We start from the raw sequence: 19979 nt of genomic DNA on the forward strand, positions 1-19979 counted from the left end.
TTCCTTTGCTTTCTCTTTGTTCCAAAGAGCTCATCCAAGGTATACACATCATCATATTCAATACAAAAAAAAGTGTTCTTGGTGACTTGTGGGGTAGGTGTAGGCAATGGTTTCAAAGACTTTGTAACTCTTGTTGTATGGACATATTTCTAGTAACTCTGCAAGTGGGTATAAAGGGATTTATCATTACTATGTTTTCTTTCTTAATTTTTATTTAATTCCGAGAGGAGTCACCCATCCCTACATAAGTTTGAGTCAGTATTTCCTCATTATTTGCATCACTAGTTCGTTGTTCTAAAGGTGGATATTTAATATTCCCTTGTAACTGAAACACACAATTATTTTGGACCAAGAAATTATGCCATGTTTCATTCTTGATTTTCAACTCCTCAAAATCAACATTTTAATTAATTCATGATGATGTAAGCTAGTGGAAGGATTCTTCTTATTATATTTGACATGAATGTTGATCTTATCTAGGATTTTCCATAAATAATAAGGAAAATTGATATTTTTCCCAAACTAATAATGCAATAAAATGTGCATATGATATTGAAGGGTAAGGGCATACCTTCCCCCACATGTTAAAAAATTATATATGATCAAAAATATTTTGGTCCACTCATCTTTGAGCCATGTACAAGGTAGACCCCTAGTCTAGTTTGCATCTTTGTACTCAGGTTTAAAAAATGAATTGCAATTTTTTTTGTCTAGTGGCTTGTTTTTTAAATGCATCTCCCAAGTCATAGCAATATTAGTGGCTCAAGCCACAGTCTTCTTTGTAAAAAACCCAGCTAAAAATCCATGTAATAAATTTAATAAAGGAAAATAATACCAAGGTCATGGGACATGTATTCCAAGCTGAATATTGGGAAAAAACGTAGTGATATGGATCATTGGTGATTAATTTATGGCTATGGGAATTGGCAAAGGCAAAGTGGAAATAGCTGGCATTTATTTATGAAAATAATGGAAAATAGGAGAAAATGAAGGTGAAAGGTCATAAAATTGAATGTGAGGAAAATTGAAGGAAAAATAGAGGAAAATAAAGAAAATGGAGGCCTCAATGATAAAAATGCTTCTAAGGATTAGTTCCTAGCTTTTGTCAGCATGAAACCATTTGTCAGTTTTAGCTTGTAGCACTCTTATATTCTCTCTCTCACTCTTGTACACTTAGATTTTATTGGAGCATTGTGGCATACTTTGGATTTGGATAAAGAAGGAAAAGGAAAAGTAGGAAAGCACTAGGGGACAGTGGGATCAATGAGTACAACTGGATTGTTTTACAGGTATCAAGTTGCATGTATGATTTCCTTTCTATTTTTGGCATGCATGGTATATGCATGAGGTTATTTTGTTTTGATAGGTCATTACTATGGAGGATTTCCTGGATTGAAAGTGGTTTTGCCTAGCCTTGCCATTTCCTAGATAACTGTCATTTTGTAGGTTTCATAGACTTTTTTTATTAGTGCTCATGTTCCGTATGGTTGTGGGTTGAGTTACTAGTTCCTGGAGCCTTGGTTAGACAAATGCTTTGGAAGCCCTGGAACAACATGGGTTGAGTTACTAGTCCTGGAAGCCTTGGTTGGGAAAACGCGTTGGAACGCTTGGTAGGTTGAGTTACTAGTTCCTTGAGCCTTGGTTAGACAAATTCTTTGGAAGCCCTGTAACAACTTGGGTTGAGTTACTAGTTCTGGAAGTCTTGCTTGGAAAAACACTTTGGAGCGCTTGGTAGGTTGAGTTACTAGTCTTGGAGCCTTGGTTGGAAAAACATTCTGGAGACCTGCAACAGTTGTGGGTTTAGTTGCTAGTCTTAGAGCCAGGTTGGACCAAATTCTCTAGAGCCATGGATAGGTTAGGTAGAGACCGATCTGATGATGGTTAGTGATGTACGACTGTGAGGTGGAATCACTAGTTCAGGGTTGAGGTGATTTGGCCTTTCGAGGCCCTGGTTTGGTTTTTCTTGGTTTATTCCATGAAATCCCACATTCATGCTTGGAATATGGGAAAGGAGTGATTGCCTTAAAAGAGGTTTTTTTCAGCCCAATCTATGGTCGGGTGGTACGTGGAAGTCCCTGACTTGGTTACCTTTCACATATGTTAGTATGATCTCTTTTCCTCTTTTATTTCATCAACATTTATACTTGTTAGTATGTGTCTTTGATGGTTATTCTATCATTGTTATTATTCTGGTTATATGCTGGTTATAAGCATGGTTTCATGACATATTCTAGTTATGGCTCTTAAAAATGTTTTTATTGGAAAAAGAATGGGTAATCAATGAATTACCTAATATATATTATTGAATCCATTGTGACATGGGATTATACCTTCTCGATGATTCTCAGATAAGTATCAGACCCCTCTGTTCAGTTATACATTTATCACTTGTAGATTACATGTTCATAATGTATTTGACGAAATATTTGTCATGGTTAGGCTTGGTTAGGGAATTTTCTTGACTAAGTTTTACATTAATGTCTTTTTCCTTTTTTTATTCATCATTCTAGAAAGTTATATCAAGTTTTGGGCAGAGGTTTGGATGTTAGCCCTGCAAAAGTGGCTTAGATTCCGAGTTCGTATGCTCAGAACTAGGAAATCTAGGTTGTAGTCGCTGGGAGACAGGGTTATCCATGCAAATGGAGGGTCACAGTCATTGGATTTCCTTGTTATGTAAGTGAATAGGAGTCCATATCACTAAAAAGGAAATTTATCTCAGGGTTTGGGCACCCGGAGTGGTTGTTTAGCTCATGTGGGTCTAGTAGCTCTTGAGGAAGGTAAATAAAGTTTTGGTTTGTCGATTCCATGTCCTTAACTATACTTGGGAGGTTGAGTAATGTCATAGTAGCTCATCCTCTCATGTTTACCCTAGCAGGCTAATGACAATGGGTATATATGGGAAGGGTGCTCACAAAATGGTATCAGAGCTCCTAGGTTCAACACTTGGACTTGATGGGTGGAATGTGTTTGCAATGCATGCATGTAGGTTGTATATGTGCTTATTATGTATGCATGGTGATGGTCATTATTACAGTTGTTTCATCATGTAGAAGTGATGATGTTGATGTTGAGATGATCGATACAATGATTTCATTATATATTCCTATGTCATGCTAATCTAGATTGATATTGTAAACAAGATAGCCTCCCCTGAACTTCACTAAGGTATGTTCGATTGTAGTTATATTTGGTTTATTTGACATAGTATGTTTTCAGGAAGAAGATCAAAGATGATAACCAAAATGTTGAACTACAGTTCATGTAATTCTCCATACAGATCATATGAGAAGCATGTTGATGAGTACTCCCCCAACATAGAAAATACCTTGAGAAGTTTGATGGAAGAGATAAGAATTTGCAAAGAAGATAATGATAGGATCATTCAGTCACAGGAAATACTTGCTAGGGCATAGGAGAAACAAACAAACGTTAATGCAGTGATTCTTCAGATTTTATCATATTTGTGGAGATAGGGACCACTTAGGATCAATCGTGGAAAGGTGGAAATAAAAAATGATGCATATGGAAACAAGTCTCGATCAAGAAACAGGTTGGATAGGGAGGATACAACCAAAGATGGCATATTTCTGCATACACCTGACCAAAGGGTTTGTGATCATGGGTTCTATCCTAGTTCTTGTTTAGAGAGACAACATGGTCATCATCATCACCATTCGTATAGGAAGAGTGATAAGAAATATTTTCCATAAGAGTTCAAGAAAACAAAAACACCTACATTTGATAGAGAAATGAACAAGTCACAAGATGCAGAAGCTTGGTTGCTTGGGATGAATAAATTCTTTAGATTGCAGATTACTCAGAGAACATCAAATACACGATAGCTACCTTCAATCTTAAAGGTAAAGAAGACATTTGTTGGAAATATGTGAAGAATGTCAGAGGCATTCGAGAAGAGGAGTTGACTTGGTGTGAGTTTGGGGAAATTTTCAGGAATAAGTATCTATCTGAGAGATACTATGATGATAGGGAAAAGGAATTGTATGAGTTGAATATGGGATCTATGACCGATGAGGAGTATACTAGCAAATTATTGGCGTTGTTGAGATATGTGCCTTATCTTAAGGAGGAGAAATAAAAGATTCATAGATTCATGAGTGGGTTTCTGATAGCATTCAAAGATAGGATTGAGTTTGATGAGCCTAGATAGCTGAAGGAATCCATCAAAAAGTTGAAGCATTGTTATGAGAAATCAACGCACAAAGTCTGAATCTAAACAAGATTGGAAAGGTAATGACAAGACTAGGGTAAAATGGGATAAGAAGTGAGGGAGACTATAAAACATAGGTAATAAAGAGAATGCAGCGTTGCACCAGAAGTTCAATGCAATTGATAGAGGATAGGGATTTCAGCCTGAGGAGCAAAACAAGGGTGATGAAAGGAAGCCTTTACAGTGTTGTACTTGTGGCAAGGATCATCATAGGAGAGATTTTCTACAGCATCAAGGTGGCAGACCATAGATCAGGGAAACTTTTAGGGGCTAGTATTCACAATCAGGCTAATTTTCCATGATTTTTCCAAAAAAATGATTCCCCAATTTCCATTTTTTCCTAAAGAGGATTCGCCAAAATTTTACAATACAAAATTATTTTATGATAAAAATCGCTAAAATTTTAAATAGACTAATATAAAATCATTGGAAATATAAATATTTCTACAAAAATATCACCAAACATTTTATATTTTATGTATTAGGGACTACTAATATTTTCCATTGTTTCTAAACTTTAAGATAAACTTCCATCCTTAAAATTTTAAGAAACCCCCCAAATTTATATGTATAATAAATGGGCAAATCCCCATGGTATATAGAAAAATGTATAGGCTATTTTTTCATTGATATAATACACACATATAATATTTTGGCGAATCTTTCACTGAATTATAAAATTTTCTTAAATTTTGGGGAATTTTTCACCAGGGTATATGGTATTGCAAATTCTTGGCTAATCTTCTAAAAAAATAGAAAACATTGTAAAATATTGGTGATTCCTTGATAATGTATAAAAATATATATATTAATAAGAAAATTATTTATTTAAATTATAATATACTAATTTTCCATGTTTTGGAAAAGAAAAATCACGAGTAATGTTGCTCTAGGTTCTTATTATACACTATTGCAAATCTTTTTGAATGTTTTATCATGTTTTACCACAAAGGTCTTATCACATCCCAAGGGGAAACTAGTTGGAAAGGTGCCCCCAAAGGTGTGTGATGTTGAAATAAAAAAATTATTTTTCTCAAACTTGTTCTTGACGCATCTAGATAAATCAATCATATTTAATGTAATTCATATTCTGTAGGCTTCACATGAAAATAAGGTCTATGAATAGCTATATCAAAGTCATGAATATTTACTTCAAATTCTTTTGTTTTCACATACATTGCTTTTCTAAAAGGTAGATACTTCTATAATTCCTCGAGTTCAAATAAACCAACAACTTTAAAATATGGTGCTTCCTCATCATATGTAGGTTTTTCACCTAATTTTTGGATCGTAACTATTGTAGCAGTTGTTGCCTTTTATTCTACACTAGACAACTCTAATAATGTTGAATTGGTAAACAATTATTTGAAATTGCACAAAATTAAAAATAAAAATGAATGGAAGACAAATATGTATTGAAACTTAATTTCCTAAATGATGAAAAAGAAAGAAGGTAATATCACAAACTCATTAAAAGACTACAATTGGTGAGTTAAAAAATATAAACAATAGTCTCTACATGTTCATTTATTCAAAAAATATGTCACAAAACAAATCATCATTAAGGGATTAAGTATTGGGGGTTTTTGCAGTGCATTATATTAGATATCATTTTTGGGATTCAATTGTGTTAAGTATGTCATTCATCTATGACCTTTTCCATGAGAGATAGTCATGACTCACTAATTTCTCATGATTGTTTGAATAGTCCACTTAGCACTCAGTGCATCGGGTGATGCTCGGGTGAAGAAGTGGGATTGAAACTAGTGAAATCAATCACATAGCGTCAATCATTACTTCCAGGGTTTGCACCCGGTAACCAGGACTTCACGGGAGGTCACCCATCCCAAATCGCCTCTAGCTCAAGCATGCTTAATTGTGGAGTTTTCCCCACAATCAAGCCCACTTAGCTTGCTACCCCATTTGCAAAACCTTAGCAAGTATTGTGCCTCATGAACCATTCAAGTAGAGTTCCCTTCACTCGTTCTGAATTAAGTATTGGGGGTTTTTGCAGTGCATTATATTAGATATCATTTTTGGGATTCAACTGCGTTAATTAAGTCATTCATCTATGACCTTTTCCATGAGAGGTAGTCGTAACTGACTAATTTTTCATGATTTTTTGAATAGTCCATTTAGCACTCATTTCATTCGGTGATGCTCACAAGGGTGAAGAAGTGGGATTGAAACTAGTGAAATCAATCACATAGCGTCAATCATCACTTCCGGGGCTTGCACTCGGTAACCAGGACTTCTCGAGAGGTCGCCCATCCCAAATTTCCTCTGGCTCAAGTATGCTTAACTATGGAGTTTTCCACACAATCAAGCCCACTTAGCTTGCTACCCCATTTTCAAGCCTTAAGAAGTATTGTGCCGCATGAACCATTCAAGTAGAGTTCCCTTCACTCTTTTTGACTTAAGTATTGGGTGTTTTCACAGTGCATTATATTAGATATCATTTTTGGGATTCAATTTTGTTAAGTAAGTCATTCATCTATGAGCTTTTCCATGAGAGGTAGTTGTAACTGACTAATTTCTGATGATTTTTTTGAATAGTCCACTTAGCACTCATTGCATCGGGTGATTCTCATAGGGTGAAGAAGTGGGATTGAAACTAGTGAAATCAATCACATAGCATCAATCATCACTTCCGCGGCTTGCACCCAGTAACCAGGACTTCCCGGGAGGTCACCGATCCAAAATCATCTCTGGCTCAAGCACGCTTAACTGTGGAGTTTTCCCCACAATCAAGCTCACTCAGCTTGCTACCCCATTTGCAAAACCTTAGCAAGTATTGTGCCTCATGAACCATTCAAGTAGAGTTCCCTTCACTCTTTTTGAATTAAGTATTGGGGGTTTTCACAGTGCATTATATTAGATATCATCCTTGGGATTCAATTGCGTTAATTAAGTCATGCATCTATGACCTTTTCCATGGTAGGTAGTCGTAACTGAATAATTTCTCATGATTTCTTGAATAGTCCACTTAGCACTCATTGTGTTGGCTAATGCTCACAAGGGTGAAGAAGTGGGATTGAAACTAGTGAAATCAATCACATAGCATCAATCATCACTTCTGGGGCTTGCACCCGGTAACCAAGACTTCTTGAGAGGTCACCCATCCCAAATCGCCTCTGGATCAAGCACGCTAAACTGTGGAGTTTTCCCCACAATCAAGCCCCCTTGGCTTATTACCCCATTTTCAAAACCGTAGCAAGTATTGTGTCGCATGAACCATTCAAGTAGAGTTCCCTTCACTCTTTTTGACTTAAGTATTGGGGGTTTTCGCAGTGCATTATATTAGATATCATTTTTGGGATTCAACTTTGTTAAGTAAGTCATTCATCTATGACCTTTTCCATGAGAGGTAGTCATAACTCACTAATTTCTCATGATTTTTTTGAATAGTCCACTTAGCACTCATTGCATTGGGTGATTCTCACAGGGGTGAAGAAGTGGGACTGAAACAAGTGAAATCAATCACATAGCATCAATCTTCACTTTTGAGGTTTGCACCTGGTAACCAGGACTTCTCGGGAGGTCACCCATCCCAAATCGCCTTTGGCTCAAGCGTGCTTAACTACGGAGTTTTCCCCACAATCAAACCCACTTAGCTTGCTACGCCATTTGCAAAACCTTAGCAAGTATTTTGCCTCATGAACCATTCAAGTAGAGTTCCCTTCACTCTTTCTGAATTAATTATTGGGGGTTTTCATAGTGCATTATATTAGATATCATTCTTGGGATTCAACTGCGTTAAGTAAGTCATTCATCTATGACCTTTTCCATGGGAGGTAGTCGTAACTAACTAATTTCTCATGATTTTTTGAATAGTCCACTTAGCACTCATTGCATCAGGTGATGCTCACAGGGGTGAAGAAGTGGGATTGAAACTAGTGAAATCAATCACATAGCGTCAATCATCACTTCCGAGGCTTGCACCCAATAACCAGGACTTCCCAGGAGGTCACCCATCCCAAATCGCCTTTGTCTCAAGCACGCTTAACTATGGAGTTTTCCCCACAATCAAGCCCACTTAGCTTGCTACCCCATTTTCAAAACCTTAGCAAGTATTGTGCCGCATCAACCATTCAAGTAGAGTTCCCTTCACTCTTTTTGACATAAGTATTGGGGGTTTTCGCAGTGCATTATATTAGATATCATTTTTGGGATTCAATTGTGCTAAGTAAGGCATTCATCTATGACCTTTTCCATGAGAGGTAGTCGTAACTGAATAATTTCTCATGATTTTTTTGAATAGTCCACTTAGCACTCATTGGATCGGGTGATGCTCACAGGGGTGAAGAAGTGGGATTGAAACTAGTGAAATCAGTCACATAGCATCAATCATCACTTCTGAGGCTTGCACCCGGTAACTAGGACTTCCCGGGAGGTCACCCATCCCAAATCACCTCTGGCTCAAGTGCGCTTAACTACGGAGTTTTCCCCACAATCAAGACCACTTATCTTGCTACCCCATTTGCAAAACCTTAGCAAGTATTGTGCTTGATGAACCATTCAAGTAGAGTTCCCTTCACTCTTTTTGAATTAATTATTGGGGGTTTTCGAAGTGCATTATATTAGATATCATTTTTGGGATTCAACTGCGTTAAGTAAGTCATTCATCTATGACCTTTTCCATGAGAGGTAGTCGTAACTGACTAATTTCTCATGATTTTCTGAATAGTCCACTTAGCACTCATTACATCGGGTGATGCTCACAGGGGTGAAGAAGTGGGATTGAAACTAGTGAAATCAATCACATAGCGTCAATCATCACTTATGAGGCTTGCACCCGGTAACCAGGACTTCCTGGGAGGTCTCCCATCCCAAATCGCCTCTGGCTCAAGCATGCTTAATTATGGTGTTTTCCCCACAATCAAGCCCCCTTAGCTTGCTACGCCATTTGCAAAACCTTAGCAAGTATTGTGCCTCATGAACCATTCAAGTAGAGTTCCCTTCACTCTTTTTGAATTAAGTATTGGGGGTTTTCGCAGTGCATTATATTAGATATCATTTTTGGGACTCAACTACATTAAGAAAGTCATTCATCTACGACCTTTTCCATGAGAGGTAGTCATAACTGACTAATTTCTCATGATTTTTTGAACAGTCCACTTGGCACTCATTTCTCATGATTTTTTGAATAGTCCACTTAGCACTTATTGCATCAGGTGATGCTCACAGGGGTGAAGAAGTGGGATTGAAACTAGTCAAATAAATCATATAGCATCAATCATCACTTCCGGGGCTTGCACTCGGTAACCAAGACTTCCCAGGAGGTCACCCATCCCAAATCGCCTCTAACTCAAGCATGCTTAACTATGGAGTTTTCCCCACAATCAAGCCCACTTAGCTTGTTACCCCATTTGCAAAACCTTAGCAAGTATTATGCCTCATGAACCATTCAAATAGAGTTCCCTTCACTCTTTTTTAATTAAGTATTGGGGGTTTTCGCAGTGCATTATATTAGATATCATTTTTGGGATTCAACTACGTTAAGTAAGTCAATCATCTATGACCTTTTCCATGAGAGGTAGTCGTAACTGACTAATTTCCCATGATTTTTTGAATAGTCCACTTAGCACTCATTGCATCAGGTGATGCTCACAGGGGTGAAGAAGTGGGATTGAAACTAGTGAAATCAATCACATAGCATCAATCATCACTTACGGGGCTTCCACCTAGTAACGAGGACTTCCAGGGAGGTCACCCATTCCAAATTTCCTCTAGCTCAAGCGTGCTTAACTATGGAGATTTCCCCACAATCAAGCCCACTTAGCTTGCTACCGCATTTAAAAAACCTTAGCAAGTATTGTGCCTCATGAACCATTCAAGTAGAGTTCCCTTCACTCTTTCTGAATTAAGTATTGGGGTTTTTCGCAGTGCATTATATTAGATATCATTTTTGGGATTCAACTGTGTTAAGTAAGTCATTCATCTATGACCTTTTCCATGAGAGGTAGTCGTAACTGACTTATTTCTCATGATTTTTTGAATAGTCCACTGTTATGAAACCAGCTCACAAAAAGATAGAAAAGATAGTTGAATGCCTTAGAATTCATCCTCTTCGAGGGGGCAACCTCCTTTACATTACACAAATGAATAATTCTTGGATGATACAAATGAAAAGACCTCATTTCTATATATAGGAGTCTAAGGGGTCATAATATAATCAGAGCTGACATAACAATAATAATGTAAGGGTACAATAATAACAATAGTGGGCTTCTATGAGGCACAATAGTAACAATATGGGCACTACATGAGTACATCAATATAATAAGGGGGTTGTACTAATAACAATAAGGGGTTACACTAGTAGTATACGGGCCTAACATGCCCCTCTCCTTCAAAAAGTGTTGTCCTCAACGCTTGAGTAGTTCTTGATGCTTCTATATAAAATTCTTGTCCTCCCATATGGAATCTTTAGCGAGTAAGTTCTTCCACTTGATGAGATACTCTGAAATTGATCGATTTCGTAGCTGTCGAGTTCTTTTTTCTGTGACTGCTCCAGGTTCCAATATGATTTTTCCTTCCTCTTCAAGTTTTGGCAATATTGTTTGAATATGGATCTTCTGCAACTTTTGAATGAGTGGCCATACTTCTTCATCCTTCTTTCATTCATCCCTTGCTTCGTTTATCCAATCTGGCTGGATAATAGAAATAACACAAAACAATGCTTCCGCATCCTCATCCTTTCTTGAGAGTGCATCTGCAACTAAATTTTGCTTCCCTTTTCTATAGATGATGTCAAAGTCATAACCCAACATATTTGTGACACATTTTCTCTATTCTTCTAAAGATAATTGTTGTTCTAAAAAGTATTTAAGACTATCATGATCCATTTTTACCTTGAAGTGTCTTCCCATTCGATAAGGTCGCCATTTCTTAAGTGCATATAGTATTACCAACATTTCCTTCTCATAAATAGCTTGGTTGAGATGTAGCAGTAAAAATACCCAATCACCTACATCAAAACATTTTTCACTACAATGTTGATCTACCTATTGTTTCATTTGATTTTGCATGAAAGTGGCGCTATCCTTTAAAAGTTGGAGAACTTGTTGTTGATGCTCGATGTGATCTTTCACTGCTTGAACATTTTTCTTCTTGATATGTCCTTCTATCTTTAGAGTTTGAGGAGTGGTAATTTCTTCCAATCCTTTACAAGATATGTTCGGATTCATTTCTTGATGCTTGATGTGATCTTTCACTTCTTGAACATTTTTCTTCTTGATATGCCCTTCTATCTTGATAGTTTGAGGAGTGGTAATTCTGACCAATGAATTACAAGATATGGTTGGATTCATTTCTCCTTTCTTGATGTGATCTTTCACTTCTTGCACCTTTTTCTTCTTGATATGTCCTTCTATATTGAGAGTTTGAGGAGTGGTAATTCTTGCCAATGCTTTACAAGATATGGTTTGATTCATTTCTTCTTTCTCTGGGGTTGGGTCCTGGTGTATATCCTCTTCTTTTGATGTTTCTTGATCCTTTTTTTCCTCCTCTTCATACTCTATGTAAAATAATTTCTTCTTAGCACACCGATGACCTTTAGTGCATTTGCTATCACAATTGTAATAAAGCCCTTTTTCTCTTTTTTCTTCCAATTGTTGTGGTGTAACCCTTGTAGGTTGTGGAAGGCTAGGAGAAACAACACTTCCATCTTTATAGTTGTGAGGGGTAGACTTCCTTGTTGCCATAATTTTACTTTCCACCATGTAACAAAGCCCTTTTACTCTTTCCAATTGTTGTGGTGTTGCTCTTTGTATCCACATAATGTGCTATCATTTCCTCCGTGAAAATTGACCACGTAACAAGTTGTTTACAAGAACAAAACCCTTTATGCCATAAAAATTGATTCGGTTCTAAATATGAAGATGCAATACATACCTTTTGTTATAGTGGTACACCATGTAGATCAAAATATTGCTCCATCTGAAGTATCCAATTAACCGGATCCTTGCCATCAAACTTCCTCATCTTGCTTTTTCTTGATTTTAGGAGCTCGATCTTGAAACGACTGTAACTCTGTACTTGCGGATCTTTAAGTTCTGAAATTGCGATCTGTAGTAGCCCTCTGTGTCCTCTTTCCAATGCCACCAGTCTAATCCAAATTGGATTCTCGAAGGAAGAGTTATGCACAATCTCCCAAGATGACCTGATTATAGACCTTTCCAGAAGAGCGAACTTGTATGAAGTGCCACGTGTCACTGTTTCAACCTTTGGCTCTGAAAAACATATACAAGAAATTACGGTCTGTCCTCTTTCTCTACCTTCTTAGAAAATTTGAATTCGATGCTCAGAGAGAAAGTTATGACAATTTTCCCCAGGTCACTTGTTTGGAAGGTAATTCAGGAATGTGCAAAAAGACCAACTTGCTCAGATCATATCTCCACAAATATAGTGCGAAAAGCTGTGAAATTTAGACTCGAGGTTCAGTACGATTTCATATCAAATGGGTTTTTTTTCGCTTCTGAAACGTCGCAGAAAAAAGTTATAACAAAAATGCCACGATGACCTTTTTGGAGCAGCGAAACCCTAGAATCCAAAGTTCTGATACCAAATGTTATGAAACCAGCTCACAAAAAGATAGAAAAGATACTTGAACGCCTTAGAATTCAGCCTCTTCGAGGGGGCAACCTCCTCTACATTACACAAATGAATAATTCTTGGATGATACAAATGAAAAGACCTCCTTTCTATATATAGGAGTCTAAGGGGTCATGATATAATCAGAGCCAACATAACAATAATAATGTAAGGGTACAATAATAATAATAGTGGGCTTCTATGGGGCACAATAGTAACAAAATGGGCACTACATGAGTACATCAATAAAATAAGGGGGTTGTACTAATAACAATAAGGGGTTACACTAGTAGTATAGGGGCCTAACATCCACTTAGGATTCATTGCATTGGGTGATGCTCACAGGGGTGAAGAAGTGGGATTGAAACTAGTGAAATCAATGACATAGCGTCAATCATTACTTCCGAGGCTTGCACCCAATAACCAAGACTTCCTGGGACGTCATGCATCACAAATCAACTCTGGCTCAAGCACGTCCCCAATATCAAGCCCACTTAGCTTGCTACCCCATTTGCAAAAGCTTAGCAAGTATTGTGCCGCATGAACCATTCAGTAGAGTTCCCTTCACTCTTTTTGAATTAAGTATTGGGGGTTTTCGTAGTGCATTATATTAGATATCATTTTTGGGGTTCAACTGCGTTAAGTAATTCATTCATCTATAAAATTTTCCATGAGAGGTAGTCATAACTCACCAATTTCTCATGATTTTTTGAATAGTCCACTTAGCACTCATTGCATCCGGTGATGCTCACAGGGGTGAAGAAGTGGGATTGAAACTAGTGAAATCAATCACATAGCATCAATCATCACTTCCGGGGCTTGCACCCGGTAACCAGAACATCCTAGGAGGTCACCCATCCCAAATTGCCTCTGGCTCAAGCACGCTTAACTGTGGAGTTTTCCCCACCATCAAGCCCACTTATCTTTCTATCCCATTTGCAAAAATTTAGCAGGTATTGTGCCTCATGAACCATCCAAGTAGAGTTGTCTTCACTCTTTTCGAATTAAGTATTGGGGGTTTTCGTAGTGCATTATATTAGATATCATTTTTGGGATTCAACTGCGTTAAGTAAGTCATTCATCTATGACCTTTTCCATGAGAGGTAGTCGTAACCGACTAATTTCTCATGATTTTTTGAATAGTCCACTTAGCACTCATTGCATCGGGTGATGCTCATAGGGGTGAAGAAGTGGGATTGAAACTAGTGAAATCAATCACATAGTTTCAATCATCACTTCCAGGGTTTGCGCTTGGTAACGAGGACTTCCTAGGAGGTCACCCATCCCAAACCACCTCTAGCTCAAGCGTGCTTAACTGTGGGGTTTCCCCCATAATCAAGCCCACTTAGCCTGCTACCTTAATTCAAAAAGAGTGAAGGGAACTCTACTTGAATGGTTCATGAGGCACAATACTTGCTAAGTTTTTGCAAATGGGGTAGCAAGCTAAGTGGTCTTGATTTTGGGGAAAACTCCATAGTTAAGCATGCTTGAGCTAGAGGCGATTTGGGATGGGTGACCTCCCAGGAAGTCCTGGTTACCGGGTACAAGCCCTGGAAGTGACGATTGATGGTATGTGATTGATTTCACTAGTTTCAATCCCACTTCTTCACTCGTGTGAACATCACCTGATGCAATGAGTGCTAAGTGGACTATTCAAAAAATCATGAGAAACTAGTAAGGTACGACTACCTCTCATGGAAAAGATCATAGATGAATGACTTACTTAACGCAGTTGAATCCCAAAAATGATATCTAATATAATGCACTGCGAAAATCCCCAATACTTAATTCAAAAAGAGTGAAGGGAACTCTACTTGAATGGTTCATGGGGCACAATACTTGCTAAGGTTTTGCAAATGGGGTAGTAAGCTAACTGGGCTTGATTGTGGGGAAACTCCATAGTTAAGCGCGCTTGAGCTAGAGGCGATTTGGGATGGGTGACCTCACGAGAATTCCTGGTTACCGGGTGCAAGCCCCAGAAGTGATGATTGATGCTATGTGATTGATTTCACTAGTTTCAATCCCACTTCTTCACCCTTGTGAGCATCACCCGATGCAATGAGTGCTAAGTGGACTATTCAAAAAAATCATGAGAAATTAGTCAGTTACGACTACCTTGATGGAGAAGGTCATAGATGAATGACTTACTTAACGCAGTTGAATCCCAAGAATGATATCTAATATAATGCACTGCGAAAACCCCCAATACTTAAGTCAAAAACAGTGAAGGGAACTCTACTTGAATGTTTCATGCGGCACCATAATTGGTAAGGTTTTGCAAATGGGGTAGCAAGCTAAGTGGGCTTGATTGTGGGGAAAACTCCACAGTTAAGCGTGCTTGAGCCGGAGGCGATTTGGGATGGGTGACCTCCCGTGAAGTCCTGGTTACCAGGTGCAAGTCTCGGAAGTGATGATTGACACTATGTGATTCATTTCACTAGTTTCAATCCCACATCTTCACCCTTGTGAGCATCACCCGATGCAATGAGTGTTGAGTGGACTATTCAAAAAATCATGAGAAATTAGTCAGTTACGACTGCCTCTCATGGAAAAGGTCATATATGAATGACTTACTTAATGCAACTAAATCCCAAAAATGATATCTAATAAATGCACTTCGAAAACCCCCAATACTTAATTCAAAAAGAGCGAAGGGAACTCTACTTGAATGGTTCATGAGGCACGATACTTGCTAAGGTTTTGCAAATGGGGTAGCAAGCTAAGTGGGCTTGATTGTGGGAAAAAATCCATAGTTAGGTGCGCTTGAGCCAGAGGCGATTTAGGATGGGTGACCTCCCGAGAAGTCCTAGTTATCGGGTGCAAGCCTGGAAGTGATGATTGACACTATGTGATTGATTTCACTAGTTTCAATCCCACTTCTTCACCCCTGTGAGCATCACCTGATGCAATGAGTACTAAGTGGAGTATTCAAAAAATCATTAGAAATTAGTCAGTTACGACTACCTCTCATGGAAAAGGTCATAGATGAATGACTTACTTAACACATTTGAATCCCAAAAATGATATCTAATATAATGCACTGCGAAAACCCCCAATACTTAATTCAAAAAGAGTGAAGGGAACTCTACTTGAATGGTTCATGAGGCACAATACTTGCTAAGGTTTTTCAAATGGGGTAGCAAGCTAAGTGGGCTTGATTGTGGGGAAAACTCCATAGTTAAGCGCACTTGAGCCAGAGGCGATTTGGGATGGGTGGCCACTCGGGAAGTCCTGGTTACCGGGTGCAGGCCCCAGAAGTGATGATTGATGCTATGTGATTGATTTCACTAGTTTCAATCCCACTTCTTCACCCTTGTGAGCATCATCTGATGTAATGAGTGCTAAGTGGACTATTCAAAAAATCATGAGAAATTAGTCAGTTATGACTAGCTATCATGGAAAATGTCATAGATGAATGACTTACCTAACGCAGTTGAATCCCAAAAATGATATCTAATATAATGCACTGCGAAAACTGTTATGAAACCAGCTCACAAAAAGATAGAAAAGATAGTTGAATGCCTTAGAAATAAGCCTCTTCGAGGGGGCAACCTCCTTTACATTACACAAATGAACAATTCTTTGATGATAGAAATGAAAAGACCTCCTTTCTATATATAGGAGTCTAAGGGGTCATAATATAATTAGGGCCGACATAACAATAATAATGTAAGGGCACAATAAGAACAATATTGGGCTTCTATGGGGCACAATAGTAATAATATGGGCACTACATGGGTACATCAATTATAAGGGGGTTGTACTAATAACAATAAGGGGTTACCCTAGTAGTATAAGGGCCTAACTTTCCCCTCTCCTTCAAAAGGTGTTGTCCTCAACGCTTGAGTAGTTCTTGATGCTTTTGTATAAAATTCTTGTCCTCCCATGTGGAATCTTCAGCGGGTAAGTTCTTCCACTTGATGAGATACTCTGAAATTGATCGATTTCGTAGCTGTCAGGTTATGACCTTTAGTGCATTTCCTATCACAATTGTAACAAAGTCCTTTTTCTCTTTTTTCTTCCAATTGTTGTGGTGTAACCCTTGTAGGTTGTGGAAGGCTAGGAGAAACAACACTTCCATCTTTATAGTTTTCAGGGGTAGACTTCCTTGTTGCCATAATTTTACTTTCCACTATGCAACAAAGCCCTTTTACTCTTTCCAATTGTTGTGGTGTTGCTCTAAAGAAGGTGTTGCTCTTTGTATCCTCATAATGTGCTATCATTTCCTCCGTGAAAATTGACCATGTAACAAGTTGTTTATGAGAACAAAGCCCTTTATACCATAAAAATTGATTTGGTTCTAAATATGAAGATGCAATAAAAACCTTTTGCAATAGTGGTACACCATGTAGATCAAAATATTGATCCATCTAAAGTATCCAATTTACTGGATCCTTGCCATCAAACTTCCTCATATCACCATTTCTTGATTTTAGGAGCTCGATCTTGAAATGACTATAACTCTGTAATTTCGGTTCTTCCAGTTCTAAAATTGTGAACTAGTGTAGCCCTCTGCGTCCTCTTTCCAATGCCACTAGTCTAATCCAAATTGGATTCTCCAAGGAAGAGCTATACCAAATCTCCCATAGTGACCTGATTATAGACTAGTTCAGTAGAGTGAACTTGTACGACGTGCCACGTGTCATTGTTTTGACCTTTGGCTCTGAAAAATATATACAAGAAACTACATTCTGTCCTCTTTCTGTAACTTCTTACGAAATTTAGATCTGATGCTCAGAGGGAAAGTTATGACGACTTTTCCCAGGTCACCTGTTTGGAATGTAATTCAGGAGTCTGCAAAGACACCAACTTCCTCAGATCATATCTCCGCAAATATAGTGCGAAAAGCTCTGAAATTTGGAACCAAGGTTTAGTGTGATTTCGTCTCAAATGGGTTTTTTTTCTCTTCTAAAACATCGCAGAAAAAAAGTTATAGTGAAAATGCCACGATGACCTATTTGGAGTAGTGAAACCATAGAATCCAAAGCTCTGATACCAAATGTTATGAAACCAGCTCACAAAAAGATAGAAAAGATAGATGAACGCCCTAGAAATAAGCCTCTTCGAGGGGGAAACCTCCTTTACATTACGCAAATGAACAATTCTTCGATGATAGAAATGAAAAGACCTCCTTTCTATATATAGGAGTCTAAGGGGTCATAATATAATCAGAGCCGACATAACAATAATAATGTAAGGGCACAATAAGAACAATAGTGGGCTTCTATGGGGCACAATACTAACAATATGGGCACTACATGGGTACATCAATATAATAAGGGGGTTGTACTAATAACAATAAGGGGTTACCCTAGTAGTATAAGGGCTTAAAAAAAACCCCCAATACTTAATTCAAAAAGAGTGAAGGGAACTCTACTTGAATGGTTCATGAGGCACAAAACTTGCTAAGGTTTTGCAAATTGGGTAGCAAGCTAATTGGGCTTTTTTGTGGGGAAAACTCCAGAGTTAAGCGTGCTTGAGCCAGAGGCGATTTGGGATGGGTGACCTCCTGGGAAGTCATGGTTACCGGGTGCAAGCCCCGGAAGTGATGATTGATGCTATGTGATTGATTTCACTAGTTTCAATCCCACTTCTTCACCCCTATGAGCATCACCCAATGCAATGAGTGCTAAGTGGACTATTAAAAAAAATCATGAGAAATTAGTCAGTTACGACTACCTCTCATGGAAAAGGTCATAGATGAATGACTTACTTAACGTAGTTGAATCCCAAAAATGATATCAAGGGATTTTTCACTTCAAGAATGGTACTGCACTAAACAGTCTATCGTTCTCATCTAATAACATGTGATGTTTTTTTTGTATTGGAATCAAAGTATAATTGCATTGGATGAATGTCAATATCATGATAATAGGACTCTTATGATGAACACATAGGATCTTAGTGCATGGAGAACTTTTCTCTTCAATTAACTAAGCATATCTCATTTTCCTTTCCTAACAAAAAATAAGTATTTTCAAAGAAAATATAAAATAAGCATAATAGATTCTAAAAGGATAAGATTCTTTTTTGACACCACAAAGTGAAAGAAAAAAAAAAAAACTTTCCTTAAATAATCAAATATATAAAGAAAATAATTTATCTTTTATGGCTCAAATTTCTTGTAATGTCTACATTATTCTTTATATGATTTAAGGACATTTTCCATTCCTGGGAACCCATTTTATTCTTTCATGGTTAACTCCTTTCCGTTGCCTTTATATTTTCTTTTCATTACTAAACTAACTTCATATTTTATTTATTTCTTTTTCCTTGATGATGGGTGGAGTGTCCACTCGAATATTGGGCATTTCAAATATTGACACACAGTTTATTCCAAAAAAACTATCAACAATGGTTGAAAATGTTGATGATGAAGTGGCCTATGATAGAAAACCTTGTGAAAAGGATAAAGATGATAATATTCTTGTCAATAGGTTGATTAAGGGATCATGTGAGTTGCCACGACACATCAATTAATCAAGTAATGTCATGAATGCTGAAGGAAACTATCCAAGTATGAAAATTAATCATGCCAACATATATGACTTGAAACGATTGGAGTAAGAATTCCTTTAGGCATACTTTATATATTCATTTATTTGTTTATGATGTAATGCATGTATGATAATTATACCTAGGTGGGATATAATGAAGGAAGAAGCTTTTCGTATGGAAAGATTGTTATAATCCTTTTGATTCAACCATGAATTAGTATCTCATGATCGAGTCACATGACAATGAGTGAATTTCTAACATAATCATGTTATGAATTTGTATAACACATGAAAGTGAATGCCAATAGAGCTAATGTGTGAGGCCATACTGTTTATGGATATGGAAGGATATAATATTGCACAAGTGTCAAATTGTCTCCTTGCTTATATTGGTGTTGTAGATTTTAACCTTCTTGCGAATAGTGAGGAGGACCTATGGAGGAGAGGGTTCCTAAGGTGATATAGAGTAGAGAAGGGAAGTTCCTTGTAGTATTCCTAAGGTATAGATTGGAGGTGACTAGGTGATGTGTTAAGGTGTTGGCTAGACCTTCCAATTGATAGTGGTGGAATACATGTTATAAAAATGTAGTACTTTGATATCAAGCAACAAAGATAGATTGAGTAGATGTGATCATGAGTATTGGCACATTGGTTTATTC

Source organism: Pinus tabuliformis, chromosome 9, assembly GCF_031772625.1.
Source record: "Pinus tabuliformis cultivar Carrire ecotype Pingquan chromosome 9, CPIR1, whole genome shotgun sequence".
Classification (NCBI taxonomy): Eukaryota; Viridiplantae; Streptophyta; class Pinopsida; order Pinales; family Pinaceae; genus Pinus; species Pinus tabuliformis.